The sequence below is a fragment of the Malaya genurostris genome, chromosome 2 (assembly GCF_030247185.1).
Source record: "Malaya genurostris strain Urasoe2022 chromosome 2, Malgen_1.1, whole genome shotgun sequence".
Taxonomy (NCBI): domain Eukaryota; kingdom Metazoa; phylum Arthropoda; class Insecta; order Diptera; family Culicidae; genus Malaya; species Malaya genurostris.
Window position 1 is genome coordinate 239,857,676 of NC_080571.1, and position 14,561 is coordinate 239,872,236.

The 14,561-nt window shown below is 38.9% G+C and overlaps 1 protein-coding gene across 5 annotated transcripts in view; it reads right to left on the reverse strand.

Moving 5' to 3' along the window:
* Window positions 1-14,561, reverse strand: part of LOC131428300 (probable nuclear hormone receptor HR3) — a 554,301-nt gene that overhangs the window by 424,560 nt on the left and 115,180 nt on the right. The window contains exon 1 of one of the 5 annotated variants that reach the window (XM_058592139.1): window positions 4,543-4,876. The exons of the other annotated variants lie outside the window; for them this stretch is intronic. The gene's annotated coding sequence lies outside the window, so the exon portion shown is untranslated. Of the gene's footprint in view, window positions 1-4,542; window positions 4,877-14,561 lie in introns of those variants that run through there. 5 annotated transcript variants of the gene reach the window in all.

A 14,561-nucleotide genomic window follows, 5' to 3' on the forward strand; every position in this document is an offset into this window, starting at 1 on the left:
TATTTTCAGTTATATCGCCTAAATCGACTTCATTTAAAGAAGCGAATGGCATTGAAGGAATATTTGTAGGTAGACTGCCATTAGAAGAAGATGATTTGGTCGGTCTACCTATTAATAAATTGTTTTCGTTAGAAGAAGAACTGCAAGGCGGTCCTGTGTTTTGATTATTTACATTAGAAGAAATAGGAGATAGATTTCTACCTAATATACCAGCATAACTGACATTAGAAGAAGATGATGACGAGGTCGATCTACCTGTCAATAAATTGTTTTCGTTAGAAGACGAATTGGCAGGTGCCTTAGAAGAATTTTCAGGTATGTTCTGTAAATTTAAGGTCGTTGATTTGACATGTTGTCTAAGCGAACGAGCGTTTAAAATTTTTTCCCTGACAGGACATTTCAAATAATTGGATTTATGATTTCCATTGCAGTTTGAACATGAAAATTTATCAGTGGTTTCATTCATTGGACAAGCGTCTTTCGAATGCGATTTACCACAATTCAAACACCGTATATCCATATGACAATTTTTGGTTCCATGACCGAAGCCTTGGCAACGACGACATTGCGTTAAGTTTGCAATACGATTATGCCGTTTATAATGTTCCCAATGAATTTTAATGTGGGAAATGAAACGTACTTTTTCTAAAGTTTTCAAATTGTTTACATCACTTCGATTGAAGTGTATTAGGTAAAGTTCATGGGAAATTCCAGAGCGTGGTTTAGAAGTACCATTCGCTCTTTTTTTCATAAGTATTACTTGGGAAGGGGCAAAACCAAGCAATTCTTTTAGTTCATTTTTAATTTCATCAATACTTTGATCATTTGATAATCCTTTCAAGACAGCCTTGAAAGGTCTGTCTGATTTTATATCATATGAATAAAATTTATGAAGCTTTTCGGACAAATATCGAATAAGACTTTCGTAATCTTCCAATCCATCCACCAAGACTCGACATTCTCCTCTTCGTCCGATTTGAAATGAGACTTTTACTTCCGGGAGAAAAGTAGAAAGCTCAGTACGGAATGCTTTGAAGTCGGAAATCATCACCGTCACTGGTGGCATAGATTGATGTTTCTTCCCAGAACGACAAGCGTCCATTTTGGGAATTTTTGAAGAATTTTCTTCTATGTCGCTACAATCGGATTCAGGAAGAATCTCGTAAATATTGTTAGACGGCATAGGATCAACGGAAGGGAAATCCGTCCGTTGTCTTTTATTTTTACATTCAGATTCTATAAGATCATGAATGTTATTAGAAAAATGTTGAATAACGGATTGTGATTTATTCCGTATTGAATTATTTTTAGCCTTAGGCTTGTTGCCTTTCCGGTTGGACGCAGGCATTTTTGAAATTAATGAAATTTTAAATTAAATTAACTAGGCTAAATTAGTCTTCGATTAGACTCCTAGCTAGCCTTAAAAAAGGCTGATTAATTTCTTAGTCACTCTAATATCACTCTTTGTATCACTTAGTCACTCTAATATCACTCTTTGTATCACTTAGTCACTTAGTTAGTGATTCAGGTAGCCTTGAAAAAGACTGAAGCCTTGAATCAATGAAACTCTAGGTAGCCAGAAAAAAAATTCCAGGAGCCAAGAGCTATACGCGTGCGGTGCGAACGACTGTTCAACACCGACTGGGAACATGGTTTATTCAACAGTAGCTTCTAGTTGTCGGATCTTGAATATTTTTATCGCAATCCATTGTAAAATTTTTCCTCTTTCAGTGCTGAAAAATTATAGCGATTCATTTTTTTCAAAAAAGTTATATTTGATGGAACTGCGAATTTTGAATAGCCAATTCGAAAATCCGACGTGATGAGCCTAAAAAAATACGAAGCTGTAAAACTTGGCTAAAGCGTTCTCGAACAGTTTCGGGACTCGGCATTCGTTAGATTGCTGCATTTAAAGACATTGAAAACGTGTAGGAAAAATATAGGGATGTTGAATTATGACAACGCAAAAAAAAATCAATGCCAGCCTAAGCATCATCAGAAGGATTTGCCTATAAGAAGGATTTCGCTCCTTTTTCGGATAACCAAGGCAACCAAACGGGACACTGAAACAAAATTTAGTGAACGACGAAACGTACGAGCAGATGGATTACGGGCAGTTTTCCTGTCAAAAAGTTCTATACCCAAGTAACACCGACACATCATAATCCGGGTGCCTAAATTTGTTTTTGACAAATAATATTTAAATATCGGCATATATGCATGAATATCACTATTAATGCTGTTTATGGCGCATTTTTTCATATTGTATGTTTTTATCGTTTCAGTTTGAGTGCAAATTTTCCTCTGTTTGGATTCGAATAAAATAATTTATTAGCAAATAAGAATCTTACGTTATCACTCTAATAGAATTATAACGTCAACTATAGTGTTTTCACATATCATGCATATATGTTACTAATGCATAAATCTGCATAACGTTGACAATGCGAAGCTTCAAACGCAAGTTGTTTTATAAAAAAAAAGTAGTGCCTGATAAAGTGCATTAAAATCCGTTATGGACTTGTAAAGTTTTGGCCTGATTTGGCAAGTTGTCAAAGGAGAGAGGAAATGCTACAGTGGTATCGTGACAAAACGTGCTGGATTGCTATAGATCAATTCCTTAGGCTACCCTCGATTCCGCCCAATTGAGGAATATTGGGCGATTGTCAAACAGAAGTGTCCCAACAGTGGAATGATGACTAGGTGGGATATGACCGAGATGAAGAGATAGTGGAATACAATGGCCGCTCAAGTGAGGCAACAGAGTGTGTAAAATACAACGAGTGGTAACCGTGTTTTAGAGTTGTGTCTATCACAAGGTTCAGGGTGGCGAAATGATAGCGCGCATGCACGGAATGTATAAGAACGCAGGTTCGAGTCCTGTCTCTGTGCGTATCTTTTTCCAAAAAATCTTTTCTGTTAAGTTTTTCATTCATTTGGCTTCTCCAATATATGTTTCCGCTCAGTCATTGCAAAAACTGATTAACTACTGTCAGCTCGACTACTGTTAATTCGACTACTGCCAAACGCAGGTAATTCCGAAAATCTTCTTAAACATATTTGAACAGAATTTAAATGGAACACCTTTACATTACTCATGTCAATGCAATGAATGGCGTCGATATTTTTTTAGTTTGTAATGCAAGTTGTATTTATGCGATTTAAGAAGAAATATAAAATTCAAGCAGAAATAGTACTTTTTTTTGGAAACCAACTCGAATCGGTATCTTTGTCTAAATGTTGGTTGAACTATTCCAAAATATACCTGCTGGATATTAGAATACCGTTAATAGAAGTGTCATAACACATTACATATTAGAGTAATTATTAAAACATTATCACATCCTAGTTTTCGATGAATAATTCGACGAAATCCACAAAACTCCAAACTCCACAGTTTTTTCTTTCTTTGCGTTTTCTCAGTAGTTTTCTCCAATAACTGGGCAATATTACGCATCATCCACAATCTTTCTCGCACATCATATCCAAATCAAAACTTTTCCATTGCACAATCATTCATTCGATTTGTCTCCTCTGCTCTTCTGCCCGAACCTCCAGCACCGTCACTCGTAACTCGTCCCGCCAGTGTTTAAGCCACTTCCAGCAGTTGCCTATTTCCTTCTCAAATTTGGTTTCTTTTTTTTTGTTAGACACACCAAGTAAGCCCCCCAAAACAAAATTTCGTCTCATTTCCACTTCCTTTTTCGTCATTTGTTATATCTCTTTTCGATGATTTCGTTTCGTTTTCATTTTTAGCCACAACGCAGAAGCCAAGCGCCATATTTCTAGCTTTTGTGTTATTATTAATCCATTCAGGCACTCCTTCGGGGCCCCCACTCTCTTCTGCTCCGCTTCTGCTGGTTCCATCGGCCAGCAGGCTGCATTCCCCACAGCCGAGAGTCCACCGGCCGTTGGCAACCACGAGACGCGAATTTGATGTGTTAACTTAATGTGCGCCGCGTCGCGTCGCGTCGCGCCGTCGTGCGTTATGTAAGGGTGAAATTTTTTTTTGTAATGCTTCTTTCACTTCACTTTTCACCGCCGTCACCATCGTCATCAGCAACATCATCAACATCAACATCATCATCATCATCCGCACCGCCATATACCAGTGGAAACATTCATCTCTCTGTCTCTCACACTTGAATCACCGCACCGGACGACCGCACGGTACCGCACATCGCACATACAACCGAACGATCATCCGAAATGGGCAACTTTCGGTGATGTTTTTTTTTATTTTTTTTTCTTCATCTGTGCGAACCGCTAAAGAAGGGGGCCGAATTTCTTTTTCTTCCGCCAACCGAGTTCGGCTTTCTTGAAAATCACTCCTTTTGCATCACAAATGACGCTGATAAACCACTCGCGGAAGAGATATTACGACAACGAACCACTGTTATTTCACTGATTTCGGCGAGGCATTGTTGGCTCCGCGGAACCCTAAGAAATCCACGAGCTTTTCTACACCAAATCGGTGTCACTTTGAGAAAAATTTATGCTGGAGGTCGGGCACAGAACGGGCCGGCTATGACCGGAACTTACACATTTCGATGTAGCTTTCGATTAAGCCATGTAATCCAACTGATTCCGGTAGCTTTTCACTGAATTCCCAACTTTTTCCACAACAGTTGTTCACCGAATACGGGAATCGGGGGGAACGGCGAATTTTGCCCGATAGCTCGAAGGCACTGATCACTGGGGGAGTGGAAAATCCTTTCGCGAGGAAAATTTCATCCACCACGGATGTACAAAACGCCGGGATCGCGGTCCCCAAAAGGGTAACAAGATAAAAGCACCGGACCCGAAAGCGAACAGAAAAACGCAACAATATCGAAAAACCCCCGAGAGATGCGTTCAATACGAAGTACGGCGAAAGACTGGTCATAGAGAAGCAGACAAAACATAATATTTCCACAGCAACTTCGAAGGCTGTGCAACATAGGCCAATCGGGGTGGGAGGGAGGCTCCAGCGGGGTTCGCTTTTTCGGTTTCTCTTTACCGTGGCCGTTTTTCTTTTCCAGGCCTGCTATCCGCGCCTTTCGCTTTGGCTCTCCGTCGCCTCTCGTTCTCTTTCTCTCTCTCTCTCCAGCACTGTTACAATGTGCATCTAGCTGTACTTTTACTCTTTTGTTCCGCTCTCCTGCAGAATGTAAATCTCGTCATTCCAATCAGCCTCTCCGATAATGTTTCTCTCAGTTTTCAGTACGGTAATTCGAGTCCATGGCTCAACAGAAGTGACAAACCGTGCGCCACCCACCACCCATTTTTTCCGACAGAAAATGGTGCGCTGCTGCTGCAGCACCGGTATGCTACTCGCTCCCGCTCTTCGATGCTTTTATGTTTCAGAATTTTGGTTGCTCTGAGAGTGGCTGCTTGCAGTCCGAAGCTGCCACGAGGTATTCTAGGCGTGAGCACGCGGCTAATGTTGACGTTTTTTTTGGTTTTTCCTGCTAGTGTGTGTTTATTGTATGTAAACCACTGTAATCGCATTTATTAGTACTCGCCTTTGGAGTACCCGCTTAAAACGGTTTTAGGTAATTAGTTGGTTTGTCCGTTCGAAAGTAAATGATAGCCATGGCGGTATGGCCTATGCCTAATTTTCTGCCAAACGAAGAAGAGACAGCTTATTGATTCTAGAATCCAACGAGTTAGTGTCCTTACGACAGTTATTCGTTCTCTGTATTCGTTTCTCATTAAAAACGACAATAAACAGCGCTGAAATTTATCCAAAGAATATTAATTTCGGAAGATTGTCTGATTGCTTTCACAACCAATAATTGAAATTTCATTTAGGGTTTTTGGTGACACATTTGTTCATTTGTTTATTTGGAGCATGGGAACACTCACTGGAGCTAAGCCATTGTCAAATTTTCAACTCTCTCTCTCCAGCAGGCATAAAACCACTCCTCTTTTGTACCAAAGCAAAGTCTTGGCTAGTACTATGAATCCTACTGACACTAAGAATCCTTCCAGGTAGGGGCTCGAACATACGACAACTGGCTTGTAAGACCAGCGTCCTATGCATTGAACCGCCAACCCGGGACTCTTTTGTACTAACAGATTATAATTATCCAAATGATACATTTTTTTCAAATTACATTGGTTACTATTCCAAACAGAATCAATTTTATCTCTTATGCTAATAATAATAACTAAGGCGACAATAACCTTAGAAACAAATTATTTAAGGTGTAGTGAGTTAAGTGAAAATCGAATATACCTGAGCAGTAATTAAAGGCTCGTTATGACCGTAACTGATTCTAGCGGAAGTAAAACGGAAAAAAGAGTGAGTTCGAAGAACACGACGGCTAATATCGAAGTCTAAAGAACGTAAGAGTTGAAAACAATCGATTCGAGATTGGAGCAGATCTGGGATGAAAATGGCCTTGAACACGTCTCTACGAGATCGAGTCCTATGAGTTTCCGACGATCTGGGTAAGTTGGAAGATTTAAAGGATCTCTCGAAGGAAGTTTGGGTAGCGCCAAACTCTCCAACTTAGGGATTTTGTCAATAGTAACTTAGAGGTTTTGTTGATTGTGTAATCCACGTGCTGTTTGAAGCTTATTTACGACTCTAGAACAACTCCTAAGTCTAAAACGAACGATTCTTTTTTAGGAACGGTTTGTGAGATAAAGTAATCTAATTTACCTACTGATTGTTTTTGTGTGAACGACATAATTGAGCATTTCGAGTCATTCTGTTCACTCTGGAAAAATGTCTAATTGCAGGAATATAGCACCATTGGTAGTCTTGATAAGATAGAAGAGTTTGAACTCTTCAGCAAAGGATAATTTCCAGCATTTTAGCATTTTTTATTCAAATTATTTAAGTAGAACAAAAATATGAAAGGTCCTAGATGAGTACCCTGTGGAACACCGGAGCTAACCCTGATAAGTATGAGCAAAGCCAGCTCAGAAAAGAGCCATTGAAATCAAGGCTACTTAGTTTGGAAATTGTAATCTGATGACTTATCTTGTCAAAAGCCGCAGAGAATTCGGTGTATATGGCATCTACTTATAGAAGTATCTTCATCAATGCGTGATAAGTTTATGTTGAACTGCTGATGTTAACTCGCGGTTCAATATAAACCGCTAAGTAAGCGTAAAGAAAATGCTATTTGTAAATTACGTTTTCACCGTCCTGCAATGTTTTCACTGATGTGCCGAGCGAAAACGGATGACGGCTTCCTGGACGTCTGCATAAACTGATAATGCACTGATGAGTCAAAGACGAAATATAAAACAAACGAGAATTGATTTTTGCTTTTCAATATATAGAAAGGTAATAGAATTGCTGGAAACTTCAACTTTCGAACAGAGCCTCAGAGATCCATAGTGTTCGGAATCGGAAAATGTCTGTGTGTGTCTGGCCATCTTTCGAATATTTTTTACCACTTGAAATTCTCGTAGATGGTTAAAACGTTTTCGGCATGCCTGGGCTCGTTTGAAAGCTACTATTTGGTGAAATTTGGAGAAATAAGCCGGTGAAGGAGTTGTTCTTAGAAATCATATGTCCACTGTTTCTCAACCCAGATTTATCAGAAGTCAACAAATCAAAGCAGCATAGTTATAGTAGATGTTTTCTACGTTTTCGTTCGATTTTTTTTAAATTTTTGGTGGTTGTTCAAAGTTAAAACTATGATTTTAAAGCTCCCCAAAGTAACAAAACACGAGAAGGAAAACGTTGAGGTTGGGTATTTTGTATGTAAGAAGTGTGTGTAAAATTCGAAAAAAAATTGGTGAAGTAGTAGTGATGGACCAACAGAACATACTTTCGAGAAAAACGCGTTTAAAGTTTATTATCTATAAAATCAAAGGAAACAATTTATTTTTCTAGGGAGCGCGTAGGGTCTAACAATTTAACAAAATCTTATTTGTATTTTGCCACAATAAAATATATAAACTATGTCAATCGAAGCAGAACTCTTGAGTCTGTGCGCCGAGCTCCTCCCTCTTTGCGATATGGATAAGCAAAATAAAGGCCCATAACTTCCAGGGTTTTGTTTAGATAGGCTAGAAATTTTTACGAAATATTCTAGAAATGTTTTGTTATAAGAAAATGCATAGAAAAAATAAATGATTTTCAAATGAAAGGTCTTTTCACTTCATAGAACCTTGCCGAATTTCATCTGTATAAGAATTCCGGTTCCGAAGTTACAGGCTGATGAGTATAAAAAATTCATTTTCTGGAATGTGTTTTTATACATGACACGGAAAAATCAAGGCAAATCCCCTCGAATAGCGGTATAATTTTTCAATTAGGCAGGTCTGGTAAGTCGGTAAACAAATACTTTTATATACCGGATCATCGTTCACAGTTCCGAAAGTTGCGGAAAAAGTGATCGTGTACTTCAAACCGGAAATTTCTCCAATTTCTCAGAAACGCCTGGTTAGATTTTTACAAACCTACACGGAGAACCCTTTGATCATAAAATTGCGATATCGCAGTTTTTTTTATTTTTGCGATAGTTGATTTAACTAATTTCTTTTCGATTCAACCAATATGGTTTTTGATTTGCATATATTCAAGTAGTTGAAAAATATGTTGCTTTGAATGCTGTCAAATGCCGGAGACAGTTGAAAGCAAAACAATAATCGCAATGCAAAATCAACAACTTTTTTAGGTGAAATCTGTTCGCGTCGCTTCAAAATGTCAATGAAAACAACATCGATGATGAAAGCGTTTGGTGAAAATGTCTTCATTCGATTTGAGAAATTTATCATTCCATAACAAGTGTTTATCTAACAGCGGTGTTGTGATAAAGTTAACCTTGTTTAGGATGAAAAAGATTTGGTGACAAGTTAGAAAATGTTAATGATCATCGTAATCTTCCAGGTATGCGCAAAAATTTTATGCTTCTAATTCGATCATTGATTTACTTCCAGCTGTTTGATACCGATGATGATGTTCATGCATTAGCAATAAAACGCTTTTTGACATGAATTTAATTTATCAAAGTAACAGGAGCGAAGGGTTTCAAACACACAGAACGCGCTGCGATTGAATGGCGCGTTTGAATTGCCGTCGCAAAATTCCAATTCCCAGCGGTTGATGCAACCAAGCTCATATAAATTGACTAAAATTATCAGTGCATAACTTTAGTTCAACCGTTTGAAGGCATTATCTTTCAATACTTATTTTAGGTAAATTTTCTAATTTCGTTAATTTACTCGCCCCTCCGGGCACTTTTGCTGATTAAAAACGTTTTTCGACATCAATCATTTCCGATCGAATCAGAAGTATTTTTTTTAGAATTTAGATCTTTACTGATCTCGACTTGACATGATCATGATCATACAAAAATCAAAATCACTTAGAGATCAGATCAGTTCTGATTTGGTAATGATAATTTATTCCTTGGTTAAGATCACTTGAAATCAGCAGTGATCGGTGGTTTTCCCAGCCCTAATGATATTACATGTCAATATAAAATACTGTTTATATTTTAACAACGATATTTATTTTATGAATCTCAACATAGCGAACTAATTTCAAATAGATCATGACGTGTATCGATAAGTATATTTTGATTATTTTCGCAAATCAATAACATTGTTCGAGTTGATTCAACTATTTGCAATATCTAAAACAAATAACACCGATTTATTTTTTTTTAGTTTAGTTAAAACGACAATCGATTAGTTGTACCAAATTTTAACCAATCGAATTCAGAAAACCAACTGCAGGGTCCGGCACTCGAAGTGTAACCAACTTCAGACCGCTCGCGCAGCTGACGCACGGGCATCAGCTCTCTAGAAATTTGCTAAATGACAGTTCGGAGTTGTATTGTTTACAAGCGCAAGAAAGCATTTTGCCAAAAGTGAACGCGAAAAAAAATCTTGACTTGAGAGAGCGAAGGAGTTGCTTCGTTCGGCCGAAAGCGGTCAATTTCCGAACATTGTATTTTCTGACGAGAAAATTTTTCCAATTGAGCAATTCGTAAACTCTCAAAACGATAGGGTTTACTTGACCGACCGTTCATACGAGAATTTGAGTCATCGATTGGCCACCAGGAGGCAGCACACGCAACAGATAATGGTTTGGGCCGCTGTAACCGCAGATGGGCGCTCTCCAATCGTTTTCATCGAGCCTGGCGTCAAGGTAAATGCGACATATTATCGGGAAAGTATTCTGGAGGTTGCTTTGAAGCCGTGGGCAGACAAACATTTCGTTGGCAGACCATGGACGTTTCAGCAGGACTCGGCACCGTCTAACAAAGCTCGAGTGAACCAAGAATGGCTGAAAAACAACGTTCCGAACTTCATCACGTCCACACAATGGCTCTCGAATTCACCAGATGCGAATCCAATGGATTATTCTCTTTGGGCCATTTTGGAGAGCAAAGTCCGAACTAAAAGATACACCAGTCTCGAGGCGCTGAAAAAAGTTATTGTCCGCGAGTGGGCCAAAATACCGTCTCAAGGCCATAGTCAAGGCAAAAGGTGGTCATATCGAGCAAAAGTGAATTGATTCTGAATTTTGTATTATTTTTACACATTTTGTACTTTGAATTTAGTAAAAGTAATTTTCCAAACTGAATTCATGGCCTTTTTAATTGGTTACACTTCGAGTGCCGGACCCTGTAATATTCTGGTTGAAATGGGATCGCGGGTGGTTCCGTGTAAATCAAATGAAAAGTGTTATGTAGCATGTTGTCTAGATCCGTTTTCTGGTTCCGGGAACACAGGGTGAAAGGTGTATGAAATTGCATACGCACATGGGTGTCATTTAGAGCGATAATGCAAAAACGGATGTTTTGTTAATTAGGCACAAAAATATTTTAATTCATAGACTATGTTAGTTGCTGTTCAAACGCATCGATTTCAGCTATACCGGTTCCCAGTTCTCTGTTCCGGAATTAGTAATAAAAACTCAAAACGGATCTCTTCATATGCTCAGAGACGGCTTTGTTGATTTCCACAAAGTTGAATTCAAATAAACGGGTTTACGGTCTCATTAACTATTATTGACTTTTGTTCGGATTCATCTTCTGGTTCCAAAATAACAGGGTAAAGTATGCTTGAAATTTCAAACCGTCATTTAGAGCGACAATGCAAAACCCCGAAGGATGCCTCTGAACTTTGCTCGATACTAATTATAATTTAAAAAATTTATGCCAGTTTATACCCAAACCAATGAAACATGCTTATCTTTTTGTATATTGGTTTATAATTATGGTTTCGTTGATGGGAGTGTTTTATTGTTGGTAATTTCTATCGCATAAGTTCTGGGTTTATTTTGGGACAAATTATGCAGCAGCTGGATTATCCTATCTATCTTCAATTTCTCACAAGGGTTGCCGAGTCGATTTGCTATCAGTGTTGATACATGACTACCCAACAAGCGTGACAAGCGATCTACATGAGTATTTTTTTCCACGATCGAAGATTACATAAGAAGGGATGTGTTACGTTAAGTGCATGCATATGACGCATATGACACAGAACCATGAAAGTTTCCAAGGGGAACCATTTCCAAGGCGGTGGAAAAAATTGCAGTTAAATTAAGTTGATGTTAAAATAAATTAGAAAAATAGTAAACGAAATTATTCTCAACATTTGCTACTTAGCCATTGTAGACTAGCTGGCGCACCTTCTTGCGAACGTTCCTCATTAAATTCCGTACAGACTTCTTGGCGACAAGTTTTGACACTTTTTTCCAATCTTTTTCGAACTGTTGAATGGTTTCGACTGCCTAGACATGTTTCCTAAGATGTGCCTTCGTTAGTGCCCAAAATTCCTCAATTGGTCGAAGTTGTGAGCAATTTGGTAGATTCATGTCTTTTGGGGCGAAAATGACATTTTTGGTAGTATACCGTTCTACCGTTGATTTCGAGTAGTGGCAAGAAGCAAGATCTGGCCATAAGACAGCAGGATCCTTGTGGCTTCGAATCATGGGTAGAGGTCGTTTTTGTAAACATTCCTTGATGTATATTTCGCTGTTAATTGAAGCAGTGGTGATGAAAGGTTTCGAAATCTTACCGCAGCTACAAATTGCTTGCCAGACCATAGCTTTCTTACCAAATTTTTCGACTTCAATCGATGTCTCAGACTGGTTTAACACTTGCTCTTCTCGCACCGTATAATATTGTGGTCCCGGCAAGGATTTGTAATCGAGTTTCACGTAGGTTTCGTCGTGCATGATTATGCAGTTCAAATTTCTAGCAAGAATCGTATTGTAGGGTTCGAAAAACCCTTGGCCTGATCGATGCTTCTTGTTTCGGACTACGTTTTGGTTGTTTCCGATTCTTATAGGTTCGAAGATTCAAACGTTCTTTAGCACGAAGAACATTTGACTTCGAAGTGCCCACTTTTTTGGCCACATCGCGAACTGAAATCTCCTTCTTTTGCTCGAACGCCTTCAGTATCGTTTATCCAACTAAAGATTAGCAGGACCTTTTTTTCGACCCGTTTTCGGTTTATCCTCAAAGGTGTTATCCATACTTTCTGGGACCGTCTTTAAGTTAAGATGGGTTTAATTTACATATATTGAATAGAATAAATAAAAAACTAGTACTAAGTATACGTACTTTTTTGAGTTTAAATTAAAAATTGTTACTGATATCGGCTATGGAATGTAGGTTTACTTGCGGCCGTCCAGGTTAATTCTGCTTTGCATTGAAATAAAAAAAATACAATCTTTTCGATTACTTCCGAAATCACATCGTTCGATGCCGTCTGGAAATGCGGTATGTGAACGGTGTCTCTCCTTCTACAGAGCCACAAGTCGTTCTACGGTCGAACGATTTCGCTTATGAAGTAAGACACGCTATTACAGGGCAGCATCCAAGGGAACTAAACTATCCGGCATTAGCCGCGAAACATCAACGAAAAAAAAAAACCTAAGAAAAAGAAGAGGAAGAACAGAACCTATAACCATTCCATATGATTATGATCATCATTATGATTGTACTTTACTGTACTTTTCGCTGGCTTTCTTACCCGCATGCGGCTCAGTGCCGGTGATGGGAGGTCTTCTCTTTCACTCAAACCCCTCCCCCCTCTCTCTTTTCCACCCCTTGACACTGCATGCTGATGCCGCCCCGTTTCTCCCATCGCAAGGTTTTACACCGTGTTCCACAGCTAGTGGCTAGATTCTTTTTAGCTTTCCGCCTGATGTTCTTCGCGGTTTTCGTCCACGGCAATAGGTTGATGGGTAGGTACATAATAATAATAATAATAATACCGTATGCTTTATGATTGCCTGCTATGGAGAGGCTCTTACGGCGTGGCGGTGTGTGAAGATGATGATACTTCCCGTGGCCCTCCTGTGGCACAGTTGTTCCGCACTTACTTGAATAGTGGAGTATCATGTAATCCAAGCAACAGCAACATCGAAAAAAAAATTCTGCCGAGCGGATTAGGCTGTAGGAAGAAGTTGTTTTTTTTTCGGGGAAGTAGCACTGGAAGCAGCGCGTTGTGCTACGCTACAGTCGCCGACGTACAAAACAGCTTGGTTTGGACGAAGGATGCGGAGAGTGGTTCGACAAGGAGTAGGGGCTGTCAACAGTATGCCGGTGCAATACCGTTTTACTTATGATTTATTGTTGTTTTTGTCCCCCGTTGACCGTTTGTACCCAAAAAAGAGAATACAAACGTCGCACTGTAAGTATTTTTTCTTCCAACGAACAAACGATCTTTCGGGAGTATCCGGGGCGTGAAGGTTTTAGTATGGGTTGTTATCCTATTTGGGGACATATCTAAAAACAGTTTTCCGTTGGTTGTGCAAAATTTAGATCTTTCTTTCCCATGAGTGTTTGATTTTTTTCCGTGATGTGAGCTTAGCTTCCTGTATTGTAATCGATTGCATCAACAGTTTCATTTTCGTTTGATCGATGTATGTCTCGTTACTGTATAATTCGTGAGATCTGCTTTCGATTGTCGTCGTTTATCAGCAACAACAATTGCCAAACCAATCTCACCAAAACCGATTGCCGTTGTTTGGTTGTGGTGCCGCAAACGGTTTGTCACTTAACGGCATAATCCAGTTATAAAAATTGTCATTCAACTGATTCATCATTGGAAGGTAGGAAGAAAAATTACGGCACGTTTGTTTCTAGCACAAAGCAAAATAACTGTAGTTATAAAATCGAAAATAGTTAGGATTCAATCTGAATCCGTCATTTGGAGTTCGTTTATATTAGAGGGATGAAAATCCAGTCAGCTTGAGGTGAATTAGATCTTCAGTTCAGGAAAGCAAACGCGCGGCGCCTCAATCAATTGTCAGAGTGCAGTGCTGTGACTGTTACGTAACTCCGCGTAACTTTGGAAATCCTCGTAAAAAATCGCAAAGCTAAAGAATTCGAAGAAGAATTTTTTGATGCCAGATGTCTTAGAAATGCATTAAATGGTCTAATCTCAGAAAAAATATTTTGAAAAGAAAAATCGACTGTGGGAAAATTTTGAGATTTCCGAAATCCAACAATTTTGTTGTATTCCAAATTCATGTGCATAAAACGTCGAGATCTGATGAAATCTACAAACAATTTTTTTTCGACAAAACTCGACTTTGACACTTTGGGACCACGTAACATCAGAAATCATCATAGAGAAACCTATTT